At 35.3% G+C, this 17,311-nt stretch overlaps 1 long non-coding RNA gene across 1 annotated transcript; it reads right to left on the bottom strand.

The window, feature by feature from the left end:
• Positions 1-12,072: 12,072 nt before the first annotated feature.
• On the bottom strand, positions 12,073-17,311 carry LOC140855862 (uncharacterized). The gene is made up of 3 exons (XR_012139265.1): positions 17,007-17,311; positions 16,372-16,489; positions 12,073-13,648 (listed from the first exon to the last, which is right to left on the bottom strand). It is a non-coding gene; the product is annotated as an uncharacterized lncRNA (long non-coding RNA).

Consider the following 17,311-nt stretch of genomic DNA (forward strand, 5'->3'; position numbering starts at 1 on the left):
CTGAGATGTTAATGCGTGACAATGTGCTTACCATGTACTCATTCCCACTCTTATGTCCCTGGCTCCCCACAAAGATACATATATCAAGGAATCCAACAATCCTCTGCGCTTACCACGACGGAGAGGTGGGATGTCGACGACGATGATGACGATGCGCGATGGCCGCCAACGACGACGTGGGGGTTACAATGGAGAAGAAGAAATAAGAAACAGCAAAACCCTCTCTCTTTACTACCGACCCTATTGGGTGTACAAGGGTTGAGGGTGAGGTCTCCTCTTGTAAAATTTTCTTTTCATAGTGAAGTTTGCATGCCCCGTGGAGGCGAACCCTTTTGTGGCTGATCCACATATTTTGATTATTTTTCCTTTTGTTTTGTTTCTTCTTTCTTCCTGCTGCATCGCGTGGTACTGAAAGGATCTTAGGAGGTGGTGTCCTGGCCAGACATCCACCCAACAAGTGGTATCAGAGCAAGGCGGTACAAGGATGCAGATTGCAGTGGTGGTGAGCAAGACTGAAGATGGAGAAAATAGGAACAATTAAGATGGAGATCAACAAGTTCGATGGTAAGAGCAATTTCTCCTTGTGGCAGGCAAGGGTGAAGGACGTGCTCATCCAACAGGGGTTGATCGATGCTCTCTTGTGCGATGAGAAGCCGACCACCATGGAGGTGCGGGATTGGAAACAGATACAGATGCAGGCGGTGAGTACCATCCGCATGTACCTGACGGATGAGGTGGTGATCCATGTGCTGAGCGAGACTTCCCCGACGGTGCTGTGGTCGAAGCTCGAGGAGTTGTACATGGCGAAATCTCTCACCAACACTCTTTTCCTCTGGAGGTAGTTTTACCAACTGCGGATGACTGAGGGACAGAGCGTGCAGGAGTATTTGAGCCACTTCCAGAAGATCCTCACCGACCTTCTCAGTGTTGGCGAGAACGTTGAGGAGAAGACCAGGGCGCTGGTTTTGCTGACGTCGCTTCCTTCTTCGTACGAGTCCTTGGTGACTGCTCTTCTAGTGGGAAAGAGCACTATCAAGATGGACGAGGTCACCGCAGTGATACTCCAGAATGAGGTTCTCAGGAGGGAGAACCCAGCTTCGAGCTCAGGTGTCGATAGCTCAGCTTTGGTGACTTCTGGAGGTGCAAGAGGCGGTAGACAGAGCGACAGGAGATCGCATCGAGGGCAGTCTAAGTCCAGGAGGGACTTGAGCAAAATCAGGTGTTACCGGTGTGAGGAGTTGGGGCATCTAGCCAGAGATTGCCCTCAACTGAAAAATCGGACGGTGGCTGCTGTAGCGACGACCGGCAGTGATTCAGATGGAGATGTCCTAGAGATATCTGACGAGGTATCTACTTCTTTCCAGCAGTGGATATTAGATTCTGCATGCCCCTATCATGTGTGTTGCAGAGAAGAGCAGTTTGACTCCCTGGAGAATAGTGAGGGCACTGTATATCTGCCGGATGGATCGAGCTGTGCGATCAGAGGCATTGGGACGATCAGCTGGAGGATACATGACGGTGCAGTGAGGAGATTGGGGGAGGTCCGATACATACCCAATTTCAGGCGGAATCTTATCTCACTTAGCAGATTGGATTCGAGAGGCTACAGGACGGTAGCTGGTGGAGGAATCCTGAGGGTGCTACGCGACGATAGGATTGTGCTGGAGGGAAAGAAGAGGAGCAGAGGACATTATTACCTGGCAGGGAGCCCAATGCGAGGTGGAGCATCGGGAGCCAGGTGGAGCCCAGAGTGAGGTGGAGCTCCAAGAGGCGGATCGGGCACGAGACAGGAGACTCAGGAGGACGAGAGGCGACGTCGCAAGGTAAGATTCCTATTGCCGCAGGATGATGCCCTGAGCAGGTCTCAGGTCAAGAGGAGCACAGCATACGACGGAGATGGGATCGAGCAGCCTGGCTCGACTCCCATGTTTGTCCATCCATGATCAGCAGGCGATTGCCCCAGAGCATGGGGGCGAGGAGATCCAGAAGCTCTCGGAGTTTGGAGGAGGCCGAATATCGAGTCAAGGTGAAGATTGTTAGGATTTGACGCCTCGAGATTCAGCCCATATTGAGCCCACAGCGAGGTTCGCGGCGAAAAACAGAGTCCAACGAGATCAAGATCACCTGAATCGGAGCTCGGATGGAGGAGATACGAGCTTTTGAAGTCGGAACGAGAATCGAGGCGGTGGAGGACCGCCGGCGACCGGCGGCAGCGGCGCGGCCGCAGGCGGCGACGCGCGGGACGCGCAACCCAGGCCCGCGCGGTGGGGGCCCGCGTCCCAGGCGGGCGCGCGGCTCGCGGCCCAGGCGCGCGCAAGCCCGCGTGCAGGCGCGGCCCAGGCGGGCACGCGGCCCAGCGGGGCGCGCGGCCTAGCCGGGAGCGCGCAGGCGCGGGCCAGCCCAGGCCAGCGGCCTGCTGGCCCCTTGCCCCGGTCCACCGTGGATCGGGTGGTCCACGGCACGCCCTGTGGACCGCGTGGGCATTTCCCACGCGTTTCTCGCGGTCCACGACACTATTCCGTGGATCGGAGCGTGATCTAAGAGCCGAGGAGGCTCCCGGTCTTGATCCGACGGTCCAGGAGATTTTTTGGCTTTGTTTAGGACTCCTAATCCCTCTCTAATCAAGTTTTAAACTAAGTTTAAGCCTTTAAAAAGGCCCTGTGAGGTAACAGAGAGGTGGTGGGTTCGGTTTCTCGCCGCCGTACGAACCAGAGGAGAGAGAGAGGCTAGGGCGCTGAGAGAGAAGGAGCAGGAGGCTCCTGGACAGCGGTCGCCAGGCTCTTCAGGGGTTCAGGGGGGTCTCCAAGAGAGAGAGAGCTTTTGTGAGGGAAACTTTATGTGAGAGAGAATTGGGTGTACAAGGGTTGAGGGTGAGGTCTCCTCTTGTAAAATTTTCTTTTCATAGTGAAGTTTGCATACCCCGTGGAGGCAAGCCCTTTTGTGGCTGATCCACGTATTTTGATTGTTTTTCCTTTTGTTTTGTTTCTTCTTTCTTTCTGCTGCATCGCGTGGTACTGAAAGGATCTTGGGAGGTGGTGTCCTGGCCAGACATCCACCCAACAGACCCCGGATGCTTTCCTTCCCATAGATCTCTCCTCCAACCGGAGACGGTGATGGAGAGGGAGCTTCTGAAGCTTCCGTGCTTTCCTTCCCATAGATCTTTCTTTCAGCCAGAGACGGAGATGGTGACGACCTTCCTCCTCCAATCTCTCCTCAGGCGCTGTTCTTTCCATAGATCTCTCCTCACTGCCACCTCCCATCAATCTCCACCGTCGCCTTCCTCCTGATCATCATCGACATTGGCCTTCCCATCATCCGTAGTAGCCCATTCTCCAACAGCAAAACTCTCCCCTCTCCTCCCCTCCTCTGCCACTGACCTCGGTTGCTTTCCTTCCCATAGATCTCTCCTCCAGTCGGAGATGGTGACGGCGAAGAAACTTCTGAAGCTTCCATCAGTGAGCGTTGCGATATCAACCGTTATTGACAAAATCTCGACCTCTCTTTACCTCTGCACATACTCTCGAACAGAGAAGCTTAGGTATGCCACGTATCTCTTTCCGTCTCTCCCTAACAAATCACATGTCAACCGGAAGGAGGGCCTCCATTTATATATATATATATATATATATATATATATTAGATGTTCGGCCACGTGCGTCCACTTTCTGGTGGCAGTCGTTGCTTCTTTAGGTCTAGTTTGCGTCCGTCTTGATATCTACCCACTCAACCTTCTAAGCCTCGCTTAGTTGTCATCTACACTACAAGATTAATTGCAATAGCTGTAGCCGATGGGACTAGAACTGCTTGGTTGCATATGTTATTGACTTGTGTTGCTCATTTCACAACGTTTGATCAAGTGTAATTGACTTTGAAATCTCTGCAACTTGTCTTTCCACTAACTTGACTGCAGAAACTACTATAACTGGAAGGCTTTGGGCATCTCCGGCTCCAAATTTTGTTATGAAAAAAAATTCAGAGACTGATGACGCTGCGAGGCTTTTATCCCTTCAGTTACGTCATACCTACCAAACTGCAACAAGAGAAGCTTCCATAATTAATACAACCTACAAGCCGAGTCCTTTTCCTAAGTAATATATAAAAAAAAATTTAATTATAAAAATAATTTAATCTTTAACTTATTTACTGATTTGATACAAAAATGATAAAATACCATTCAAAATGACGTTTTATCTTCCACGTCACCCACCCCCCATTTTTCACGTAGACCACGTGAAAAAAAAAAAATAAAAACATCATTTGATATGGCATTTTTAAAAATGCCATTCCAAATGGCGTTTTTAACCAAACGACGTTTTTAAAAACGCCATATCATTTGATGCTTTTAAATATTTTCAAAAAATAAAAAAATAAAAAAATGATCAAAAAATAAAAATTTTAATTTTAATTTTTTTTAAAAATAAAAATTATAATTTTAATAAAAATAAAAATTATCTCTTTATTTCAAATTATCTTTTTATTTCAAATTATCTTTTCAAATTATAATTTTAGAAAAATATATAAAAAAAATTAATGTAAAAAAAATAAAAATATCATAAAAAAAGAATTGAAAAGAAATAGAAATTATAATTCAAAATTTTAAGAAAATAAAAATTTTAAATTTAATTCAAATAAAAATCATCATTTCATATTACAATCTCCTTTTCGAATTAATTTTTTTAAAAAAACATCATAAAAAAAGAAAAAAAATTGAAAAAAAAATAAGAAAAAATTAAAAATTATAATTTGAAATGAATTTTTTAAAATTAAACTTCAAATTTTAATTAAAATAAAAAATTAATTTTAAATTATTTTCTTCATTCAAATTTAATTTTTTTAAAAAAAATATGTAAACTAAAAAAAATATCTAAAAAAAATCTTTCTTAAAAAATTTTAAAAATAAAAAATACCCAAAAACGTGAGAAACAAATGAGAAAAAAATTATAATTATAATTTTGAATAAAAATAAATAAAATTTTAATTTTAATTCAAATAAAAACCATCATTTAAAATTACTTTCCCCATTTCAAATTAATTTTTTTAAAAAAATATGTAAAAAAATAAAAAATAAAAAAATAGCATAAGAAAGTAAAATATTTTAAAAAATAAAAAAAATTATAATTATAATTTTAAATTTTAAAAAATTAATTTTTTAATTTTAATTAAAATAAAAAATACCATTTCAAATTACTTTCTCCATTTCAAATTATTTTTTTTTAAAAACATTCCAAACAAATGAAAAAAATATCCTAAAAAAATTTCATAAAAACAGAAATAAATGGTAAAAATGAAAAAAAAATTATAATTATAAATTTAAATTATAGAAAAAATTAAATTTTTAATTTGAATTAAATTTTGATAAAAGAAAAAAATGCCATAAAAAGTGAAAAAAGGAAGAAAATGTGAGAAAAAATTAAAATTAAAAATTAAAAATAAAAAAAATAAAAATTTTAAATTTAATTCAATTTTTTTTAATTATTTTTTAATTAAAAAAAATATAAATTTTAGCAATTTCAAATTATTTTTTTAAAAAAATATCTGAAGGAAAGAAAAAAATTGATGTAAAAAAAATAAAAAACACCATAAAAAAAGAAAAAAGGGGTAAAGAATAGAATTGAAAAAAAATAGAAATTATAATTCTAATTCAAAAATAAAATTTATAATTTTAAATTTTAAGAAATAAAAATTCTAATTATAATTCAAATTAAAAATATCATTTCAAATAACTAAATTAATTTAAATTTAATTTTTTAAAAAATATTCCAAACAAAGGAAAAAAATACTTAAAAAAATGCCAAAAAGATAAAAATGGAAGAAAATTAAAATTAAAATTATAAATTATAAAAATTTTAATTTAAATTCTAAAAAATTAAAAAAAATACCATAAAAGAAGTGAATAAAAGGAAAAAAATGATAAAAAAATATAATTGTAAATGTAAATAAAAAAATATTAATTTTAGTTCAAATAAAAAATTATCATTCAAATTACTATTCTCATTTAAAATTATTTTTATTTATTAAAAGATCACATAAAAATAACTAAAGAAATTGAAAAAATTTAAAAAAATTATTAAAAAAATAAAAATAAAATGAAAATGAAAAAATGCCAAAGGGGATGGCGTTTTTGGAAACGCCATCCCCTTGGCATTTTTCAAAGATATAATCCAAAAAAAAAAACCCTTCTCCCTCTTCTCCGATGATCTCCGACGTTTTCTCCTCTCCGGCGGCACGACGACGAGCTCCCGACGGCAGTGAGCTCCCTCCTCTCTCTCCCTCTTCCTCTCTCTCTCCCTCTTCTCTCCCTCTTCCTCTCTCTCTCTCTCCCTCTTTTTCTTTGGCTGCCGGCGTCAAAGGGCCGGCGGCTGCCCCGGCGGTGGCCCCCCGCGACGGTGGCCCTCCCTTTCCCTTGGCCGGCCCTCTCCTCTCCCTCTTCCTCTCTCTCTCTCTTTTTCCTTGACTGCCGACGACAGACGTTGGCACATGATGATGGCCTGCGCTATGATATCTTAACTATAAATTTGTCAGAGATTTTTAACAGTATTTTACGAGGAGCTAGAAATGTGCCAATTATAGCTTGTATTCAAATGACATTTTATCGTCTTGTGAAATACTTCAATATGAGGCATGCTCAAGCCTTGAGATATGTAGAGGAGAATCCAAATAATTTTTTTACTCCTCATGTTGCAATTAAGATTGCTGAAGATCAAGTTAAAGCTAACCAGTACCGAATAACAGCATTCAACCTTCAAAGAGGTATATATGAAGTGCTTACGAGGAGAGCAGGCACAGGATTACGAGGTGGAGAAAATTTTCATACTGTTACTTTAGCTAAAAAAAATATTCTTGTGGAAAGTAGAGCATGTACAAATATCCATGTTCGCACGTTTTAGCTGTGTCAAGAAATTGCTATACATTTTAGTGGTTTTGTGGATGATGCATATACATTTACAGCATATATGAATGCTTGGAGCGATGACTTTAATCCATTACCATATGAAGATTATTGGATGCATACACGTATGTTCAAATGTATTCCTGATCATCATCGTTTGAGACCCAAATAGAAAGGTAGACCAAAATCAACAAGACTACGAAATAAGATAGATGATAGGCAAATAAGAAGTAAGAACCACTGTGGCATTTGTAGAGAACAGGGTCATGACCGCCGTCATTGTCCTAGGATACTTCAACACACTTCAACTTCAAGCAGTGGAAGAAATTAAAGACTCTGAAGATGTATTTTCATCATTGTTTTATGTATTTTTGTGAGATTGTATTTGAATATACGTGTTTAATATCTTGAATTTTGTGTTTAAGTTATATTGTGTGACAATATTGTGTTAAAAATATATTTCTCATAAAATGAATGGCTATCATATTTTTTATTTTTTTAATACACTTGTGATAATATCATTATTTTAGATTCATTAGCATATTATGACTTACGATCCGCGGTATCCCGATTCTCGAGACAGCAGTATTCTTATATTGCAGGAGCACCATCGATCATAGACTATTTTAGATGACGACATAAGTATTCCAATCTTATTTACTATTTAATTTTTTTTTGAAAAATCATATACATTATCTAATTATTATATTTTATTGCAGGAGCTCAGACACCTTCGTGTACGACGATCCGATGCTGACTTCTGGAGGACAGAGGACATCCCACATAGAATGCTAGATTATTTATGATATCTTGGATTTTATGGAGTATATCGGATTGATCGTATACAGATGGACGTTGGTCTTATTACTGCTTTGCTTGAGAGATGGCATCCAGAGACACACATTTCATCTTCCATTTGATGAAGCGACCATCACTTTACAGGATGTCAGCATCCTTACTGGACTACCAGTTGATGGCGATCCAGTTATCGGAGTTGATCCCACGCTTACCATTCCGGAGTGGCAGGCTTTGTGCTTGCAATTGCTAGGGTTTGAGCCCGACGCACACTTTTTCGATCATTCACGACTCAGGATTGAGTGTTTGGATGATTGTTATCGACATTTTCATATTGCGGATGATGCACCAGAGAAGATGGTGCAGCAGTATGTTAGGGGTCAAGTGCTGCAGTTGTTAGGTGGTGTCCTGTTACCCGATACTTCATCGAATAAGATGAAGTTGATGTTTTTGCCATTATTAGAGGATTTAGACTTCGCTCGTAGACTCAGTTGGGATAGTGCAGTACTAGCTTGCCTATACAGAGCTATGTGTCGGGATTCTTATGCTGATTAGAGCGAGATTGGTGGTTATCTTGTATTATTACAGGTATGTAAATTATAAATTTTTATTTTTAATATTCAATTATATTTCACATTGAGTATATCATGTATGATTTTTTTGAAATTTGCAGATTTGGGTATGGGAGTGTATGCCGACTATCAGTCCATTACGACGACAGTTGCTCGAGATGCCATCAGAACAGCATGATCCTGATGTTCCATTCAGACCAGACGGACCATTGAAATATAGGTATAAAAATATTATTTTTTATTTGAAACTTACTATTTTAAATTCGATAAAATTTATTTAACATGAGTAGATTGTGAAACAGATAGAATGTTGCATTCAACATTCATCACGTATCGACGAGAGTGGCACAGGTTTATAGGTACCAGTTGGATACATTAGTTGATACATATAGACGGATAAATTTTAAATTTTTTACAAATATCATTTTACAGTTTTCATAATCTATTAAAATTTTAGTTTACTGTGGGAGCCATATACAGATGAGATATTGGCTATATTGCCGCAAATATGTACAGTTGGACATGACATATGAACTGCTAGGGTGCCACTTATTTGTTTTGATGTAGTAGAGTGGCATCTTTCCGATCGTGTCCTGCGGTAGTTTGATCAGATTCAGGACATCCTAGAGCAGTTTGATACCAGCCAGGCACTTCATCGTATTGATCGACGAGGGAGAGCTCATATTGACTGGCATATCAGACATGCAGAGTATATCGATATTTGGGATGCACGTCGAGATCACATTGTTCATGGTGATCCTATTTTGAGAGGCCGTTCATATACCGATGACTACATGGCTTGATTTTTTAGCATTACAGTGCGAGTCATTGGACAGTCTCGGTATGCAGTTCCCGGATACGAGGACGAGAGTTCTGCTGTGCGTCTTTTAGTAAGATTATGAAAATTAGTTTATGTTGTTTATGTTATATTTTTATTTTATATTTTACAGTATATTGACTGTTTTATTTTTATTTTGTAGATTGATTCTATGTCGGATGTTGTGTTGGACACTCGTCATGCTTTATCTACGACTGATGAGGACGAATGGATTCGGATACTGCATGAGATAGAGAGAGCAAGTTTCAGAACATTGGTGGCGATTGGTGTTGATCCATATAGCTGTGCGCCTTGATATAGAGCAGCCGATGCACCAGATATGAGATATACGCCGTCACTATATGTTCCACATATGCCATCTCCACATATTTCGCAGATGTCATCACTAGATGCTGCACAGATGCCACCGCCTTTTGATCCACAGATGGCAGCGCCTTCTTCTTCCTATATCCCCCAGATAACATCACCGGATACCAGTTGGCCACATGAGTATGATACTTTCTTTTCAGATCCATCTGTGTATCCAGATGAAAGGATTGAGCGGATCGTTTAGTCCGTAGATGATCCGACAGCATCAGTTATTCCTAAGCAGCATGACCAGCAGACCTCCTCCACTGATATAGGGGAGGAGCCGTCACAGCAGGAGCAGGAGCAGGAGCAGCCGGCGAGGACCTTTCTGAGAAGGTCCAAGCAACCACGGACACCACGACGTCCTTGTGGGACATAGTCTTTTTTAGATTTGTACTTAATATTTTTGTAACATTTATTGTACTATTTTTTGTACGCTTGATATTTTTTTTTATTTAATATTATTAAATATTAATTTTATTTTATATTATTTAATTTCAAATGATCGGATATTATATTTTATGGATATGGATACACATACTCGAATGTGTCTCAGAACATTAGGAGAGAAAAAGTTATGCTAAAAGGACTATAAAAATTATAACGTAAATATTTATCATATATCGAATAATTTAATTATGAGATGAATCGGACCGTACTAGTACATCTCGATTTGGTACGAACACGGATAGTTACATACGGTACGGTATGAAAAAAAATTAATTAATTTAAAATAAAAAAAATAATTTGAAATAATATTTCTTATTTAAATTATATTTTTTCTCATTTCTTTCTTATCTTTTCTTTTTTTATGATATATTTTATTTTTTTTAATTTTTTAAGATTTTCTTTGGGATATTTCTTAAAAATAATTATCTTTTTTAATTTTTTAATTTAATGATATATTTTAATTTTAAATGAAAAAATATTTTGAAATTATCTTTTTTATTTAAATTAAAAGTAGAATTTTTATTTTTTAAAATTTAAATTTGTACTTTTTATTTTTTCTCATTATTTTCTTCTTTGTTTGGAATATTTTTTAAAAAAATAATTTGAAATGAAAAAAATAATTTGAAATGATATTTTTTATTTTAATTAAAATTAAAATTTTAATTTTTTTAAATTTAAATTTATAATTTTTGTTTTTTTCTATTTTTTTAAATTTTTTGCTTCTTTATGGTACTTTTTATTTTTTATTTTTTTTTTATTTTTTTAATCTTTTTAATTTAATTTTAAATGGAGAAAATAATTTGAAATGATATTTTTTATTTGAATTAAAATTTAATTTTTTTTTTAAATTTAAAATTATAACTTATATTTTTTTCTCATTTCTTTCTCATCTTATCTTTTTTATGGTATATTTTATTTTTTTAATTTTTTAAATTTTTTTGGAATAGTTTTTAAAAAAATTTAATTTTAAATGAAGAAAATAATTTAAAATTATTTTTTTATTTGCATTAAAATTAAAATTTTTATTTTTTAAATTTTAAATTTTAAATTTATATTTTTTTCTCATTTTTTACTTCTTTGTTTGGAATATTTTTTAAAAAAAATAATTTGAAATGGAGAAAGTAATTTGAAATAATATTTTTTATTTTAATTAAAATTTAAAATTATTTTTTAAAATTTAAAATTATAATTTTTATTTTTTTCTATTTTTTAAAATATTTTACTTTTTTATGTTATTTTTTTAATTTTTAATTTTTTTACATATTTTTTTAAAAATTCATTTCAAATTATAATTTTTATTTTTTTTAATTTTTAATTTTTTTCTTCTTTTATGATATTTTTTTAAAAAAAATAATTCGAAAAGGAGATTGTAATATGAAATGATGATTTTTATTTGAATTAAATTTAAAATTTATATTTTCTTAAAATTTTGAATTATAATTTCTATTTCTTTTCAATTCTTTTTTTATGATATTTTTAATTTTTTTATATTAATTTTTTTTATATATTTTTCTAAAAAGATAATTTGAAAAGATAATTTGAAATAAAAAGATAATTTGAAATAAAAAGGTAATTTTTTTTATCAAAATTATAATTTTTATTTTTTTAAAAAATTAAAATTAAAATTTTTATTTTTTGATCATTTTTTTTATTTTTTTTTGAAAATATTTAAAAGTGCCAAATGATATGACGTTTTTAAAAATGCCGTTTGGAATGGCATTTTTAATTTTTTTTTTTTTTTTGCGTGATCTACGTGGAAAATGGGGGTGGGTGACGTGGAAGATAAAACGTCATTTTGAATGACATTTTATTATTTTTATATCAAATCGATAAATAAATTAAAAATTGAATTATTTTTATAATTATTTTTTTTATATTACTTAGGAAAAGGACTCCCACAAGCCTGTGACTTTATAATGGAGTAAGCATTCATGAAATGCTTCTTCACGTGTCAATTAATAGTAGAAGTCTGTCAGAAGCTTGATAAAAGTTATGGTACCAGTTCATCATCCTAATACGTCTGCGAAGCAATGGAAAGAGCACAAAACAAATGAGGAAATTATCTCATCATAAATGCAATTTGAATGCAAGGGTTTGGAAATTTTGGCCGAAAACATGATGCCATTGAGTGCAGAAGAAGACATGCCTGCCCCAAGCAGCATTTATCTCTCACCTAAATGATACAGCATGATCAACAACAAATCATGGAGCAGCAAAGAAAAGGATGAAACAGCAAAATACATATTGCATAGCATATCATGCAGAACTCCTGCAACTATTTCTCATTTACCAAACCAAGAAAAACTGCTCATGTACAATCTCTATTAAATATGGGCTAGCTACAGGGCAGAACTCTAAATTGAGAAAGCTCCATTGAAGGACTGCACAGATTTTACAGCCATCTGTCAACTTGATGACAACGTTTTTGAAATTGTACCAAATTATTGGCCAAGGCAAATCTAAGCAAGTGCAAGGTCATTTAAGAGACCTATATGACCGGTAGCCAGCAAGCAGGTAGATATTTGCTAGTCGAGACTCCAGGAACCAAGAAGCAATCCTCCAAAGTTCATGTAGACTTGAAAAGAATCTTGATAAAGGAGAAAAATTTTCTAAAAGAAGGTACAAGGAAAATGCAAGGAGAAACTAAATCCAGATCAAGTTATAGCATGAAGCCAAAAAACAAAACAGGAGAAATAAATATATCTGAAAAGAAAAAAAAAATTATCGATACAACAGAAAAATAGTAATTGAAAAAAAGGCATATATCAAGATCGGTAATATGAATATAGTTTTCGCATCCAATAGCAGTATCTTAGGAAGATGCCCAAGTCAAGAATTGTTAATGATTCCAAACTCTCCACCATGCCTCATAAGAAAGGCATCATTCAAGAAATTGGTGCACTTCAGCAATTTGAGATGTGCTTGAGAAACTTCTATCTTAGCTAAAATTGCATCTCTCTCTTCTTGTTGTATTGATTGGGGAAAAATAAAAATAATAAGTTTATTGGATGGAGATAGTAATGTACAATGACATAAGTTTAACTGCCACCAATATGCCAACAGATCTTGGGAACATTGCAAGTTCTAAGGCCAACATGCAAAGTGGAGTGTGGTTGAAAAAATAATGATCAAGTGTGGTTTAAGCTTTCAAAAGGCCGAATCTCTCTCTCTCTCTCATGACACTTTTGAAGGGCAGACATAAGGTCCCACCAACTTTACTATGACGAAGGCAGGAACCGAAGCCACTAGGACCAACCCCCAGTAAGCGTCATTGGCACCTCAGCATTTATGGCATTCTCAGGCCTCAAACTCGTGGCTTTGATGCAAAATAATAAATCAATGCATATAAGGAATGAGTAAATTTGAGTGATTGCAGTTAGAGTTCTTGGAACATGTATTAGAACTGCAATATTCTAAAAATTTGTATTCTGCAAAGTTGGGTTGCATGGATGTTAATTTCATAATTAGTGAGGATCAGTCATGTAAGCAACTGTAAAATAATCAGCAACCAACACTTTTTTTCTGACCTAGATTTCAGTGGCTAACATTGACAATTAAAAAAAATTGGTTATCATAAGTCATAAATAAAATTCTAGAGGACTAATGAATGGCTTTGAGAATGAACGAATTAAAAACATTACATCCAGAAAAGGGGGAAAAAAAACATGTGAAAAAGGGCAGAAAAACACGGACCATTTCAACACTTCCTGATGAGAGATTAGCTGGAACTGGAAATTTTTGAACTCGTGCCAAAACCTGCACATGAGAATAAAAGTAGCTCCATACATAAGCTTTCTCAGTAATTAAAGTCAAAATCTAAGATTTATAAGAAGCATAAGTCTCCAACCCAACCAGCAGACAACACCCGCAGGTTAGAAAAGATATTTGATTCTTTACAAAAAAATATGAAGAAGTAAAACCTGACTAATCAACTAGGGGGAAATTAAAATCTTCCACCATATCATTTAGTGACATATAACATATGGATCAAATTCACCCAAGCTTGCAACATGAGATCAGGTATCTAAACTTCTTTAAAACGTCATTGAAAAATCCATCAAAATCAATCATAATGAAGATGAGCAATGCATGTAAGCTAAGTATATATCCACTTCTTGTTAACTATTTCTCCTTACATATGTCTGCTAGCAAGAACAAGGTTGGATGTGCTATGAGGAACAGGAATGAAGAGTTGACAAATTAGTAAAACCAGAGAAAGGTTATTTTACTGAAAGTCCAGTAAGAAAGCAAGTGAAGAATCGGAAAAAATGGTAGCAGAAAAATTGCTCACATGAGTATCTTTAATGGAGCAGATCTAGTATGTGAAAGGACAAGAGACAGATCAAGATATATCAATGTAAGTAGAAAAAATTGAAGCTTACAGATGCATCTAAGGTCTAGTACATATGACAATGACATGCCACTTAATCTACCAAGAACTTGATAAGATGGCATGCTTGGCTCTATTATGTGATAAATTTCTAAAATTATATCATTGACAAAAATAAAAATAATAAGTGGGTCCATTACGTGGGATAACAAATAAATAAGAATTTTATATTCTTTTATGCCTAGAAGGTTCTTTGCAAAATTCTTAATTTGACCTTAAGAGATCCAAAATTCAAACTAGTATAACCTTTGATATGAATACATCACAACGAGTTATTTATGAAGATAACCACATACAACATATATATGGCAAAGGCCTATAGTATATGATGTAATCCTAGCATTTAACTTCACGAGCACAAGATGGACAGATACTTTAGATATCCAGAATGAAACCTGTTTCAACTGTACAAATAAAAAAGCCTAATTCAAGAATGCATCTGACCTCACTCCATCAAACCATACTATAAGTATTCACTGGAGCGTTCTAAGCTCCTTGTAAGGAAGAGTTTTGTACTTAAGCGTCTCCATCAAATACAATTACTAATGAACCATTTTGCGTAGCATTAGCAAGAACATCAAGTTGAGATAATTATATATGATATCCCTCCCATTTAGCTATGTTAACTCATCTACAGATCTATGGGCATGCTTAATTTGATCATTATTAATCAACAACTTGGAATGGTTATTACTTAAATGTGACCACAATAAACCATAGAATATTCCATATCAACCTTGTAAATTCCAACAACACAGGAACCAGAGTGAGTAAAGCCACCAAGTCAGTTGAAAACTTCAAGATATATCCAATAAAGACCGATAAATGATGGTTTGAAAGTGTTGTTTGCTACACATTGAAATTGTTTATACCACTTTATTTTCAGTTTCCAAATATTATAAAGGCACAGGGAACAGGTCATATTTAGAAAGAACCAAAGTATGGTTTCACAAATCACATGCCAGAACCTAACTTAGAAGGATATTATGCAAGCATTTGTGTTTACCATAATATCAACATCATATCATCCTAGCAAGTATTGCATTCTTATGTAGAAGGATCACAATGCATTAAGTCTAAATCAAGAATTCAAAGATCAAAGAAATGTCTACATGGTGAAGATTTGAAATATACAATGTTCCTCCAAGTCTTTGAAGATATTGGACTTTGATTCTAATTCCTTCTTTTCTACCTTTACTTCTGAAAACTGCTTCTCAGTTTCTTCAATTGCAACTTGAAGTCTTCTCTATTCTACCTCCATCGTAAAAAGTTTTTTTTAAGAAAAGTTGTAAATTTGTTTTCACTGATGACCCAACAAAGACATCTTTTTCAGAAATTGCAACCATCTTTGTAGATCCCTAATGTTTTAATCCTCTCTCTTCTATTATGCTTCATGGTTTCTCTTGGTTAGATTGAGAGATGATAAATACATGTTTCTTTAGATTAAGAGATGCATGGTATAATGAGGCTACTACAATAAATTTTCTCATGGGTCAGGCAAGCACTTCTATTATGGTCCATGGTTGCAATATCTGCTTTTTAAGCGCCTCATCAATCTGAGAGAAAAGGAGGAAATGATGTTCGTTTAGATACCCTGCTAGATCATATTGATATTCAAGGATCTAAGATGAATGTAATTTGGCCTGTACATTATTCAGATAAGACAGATGAAATTATAACAGGCTTTCCATCTAATCCAACTCCCTCTTATACAGTAGTATTGATTGATTTAGTTAATCTGTACTGCTGTGAAGCTTCTTAACAATATGTTAGCGCTTCATATTAGATTTGGACCTATATGTGAGACAAAATACAACAAGGCAGTAAATACTGGAACACCAGAAGAGCCTCATCACATAACATACGGAAAGTGATGCTAGAATGATAATGAACTCAAGACTTATATGGAAGAAGTATTTGTGATGTACCATTCAATGAACTCTAAGCTTGTATAAAAGAAGTATTTGTGCAGATAGATATCACTTGTGCTTTTCATCCAATATGACATTAGTGTTTATATCTGCAAGACTATGTCACAAATTTTAATATTTTGCATCATCATTGAGAAAATATTTTGACAGGAGCCCACCTCAAGGGCGTCGCAGGACCCCGTGACCCTGAGTCTTTTGTTTGCATTACACTGACAAAAGAATGATCCGTTCGGCTGGATCCCATCGCATTCCCCTGGATTGAAGAGGTCTCCATTCCTGCATGTGTTCACAGTAGTCTCCAAAATCTTAGTTTATGGAATGCACTTTCAGTTAGCAACTTATAGATCATGAAAGTATATTTATAGCGTTACTACTTAGACATCAAAACCTCCTGTGTCCTGAGAAAAAGGAAAATACATTGATCTTGTTAAGGTATGATCAGAAGAAAAGGTTATGGCAAATTCAGCATCTTATGTATATTCGAGAGTTGTCATCTTGGGTGTTAAGAATAAAAGAGAGACAGAAAGATGGTTTCTTGAACCATGACCCAGAAAATCCAGTCACGCAATGAAACATTCTTGAAAATAAATATTATAACTGAAAAGATCATTGATTCAGCTAAATTGATAAGCAAATCGCAGAGTTTGCGCTTTGCGATCTGATTCGATATCTCGTCGAAGAACGAAAAATACAAAACAGATATTGAAAAATGAAAAAACACTGGATAAAAAAAAATAACAGAATTTCTTGAAAATAATAGATTTACTAAAAAAAATAATTACAAGAACCGTACCAAATCGAAGATGAAAAATCAAGAACTACGCAGCTGAGTCCAGAAATATCAGAATCGAAGAAAACATGATATCAGAAGGGAGGTGTAGATAGGAATCCCGAACGGAGCCCGTCAGCATAAGATTCGTGCCAGAAGGCGTGGCGCGCGCGCGCACATCTAAGCAGATTGGGATCCAGTGGGAAGCTCCTCCCTATCTCCTCCTCCATCTGCTCACGTTTAGGGTCAAGGTTAGTGTTTCGCTCCTCCTTTCTTCTGTCTTCTTCGCCGTTGGTTCGCTCGCGCTACGCCGATTTTCCTAATATAAA

The sequence above is a fragment of the Elaeis guineensis genome, chromosome 2, assembly GCF_000442705.2.
Source record: "Elaeis guineensis isolate ETL-2024a chromosome 2, EG11, whole genome shotgun sequence".
NCBI lineage: Eukaryota > Viridiplantae > Streptophyta > Magnoliopsida > Arecales > Arecaceae > Elaeis > Elaeis guineensis.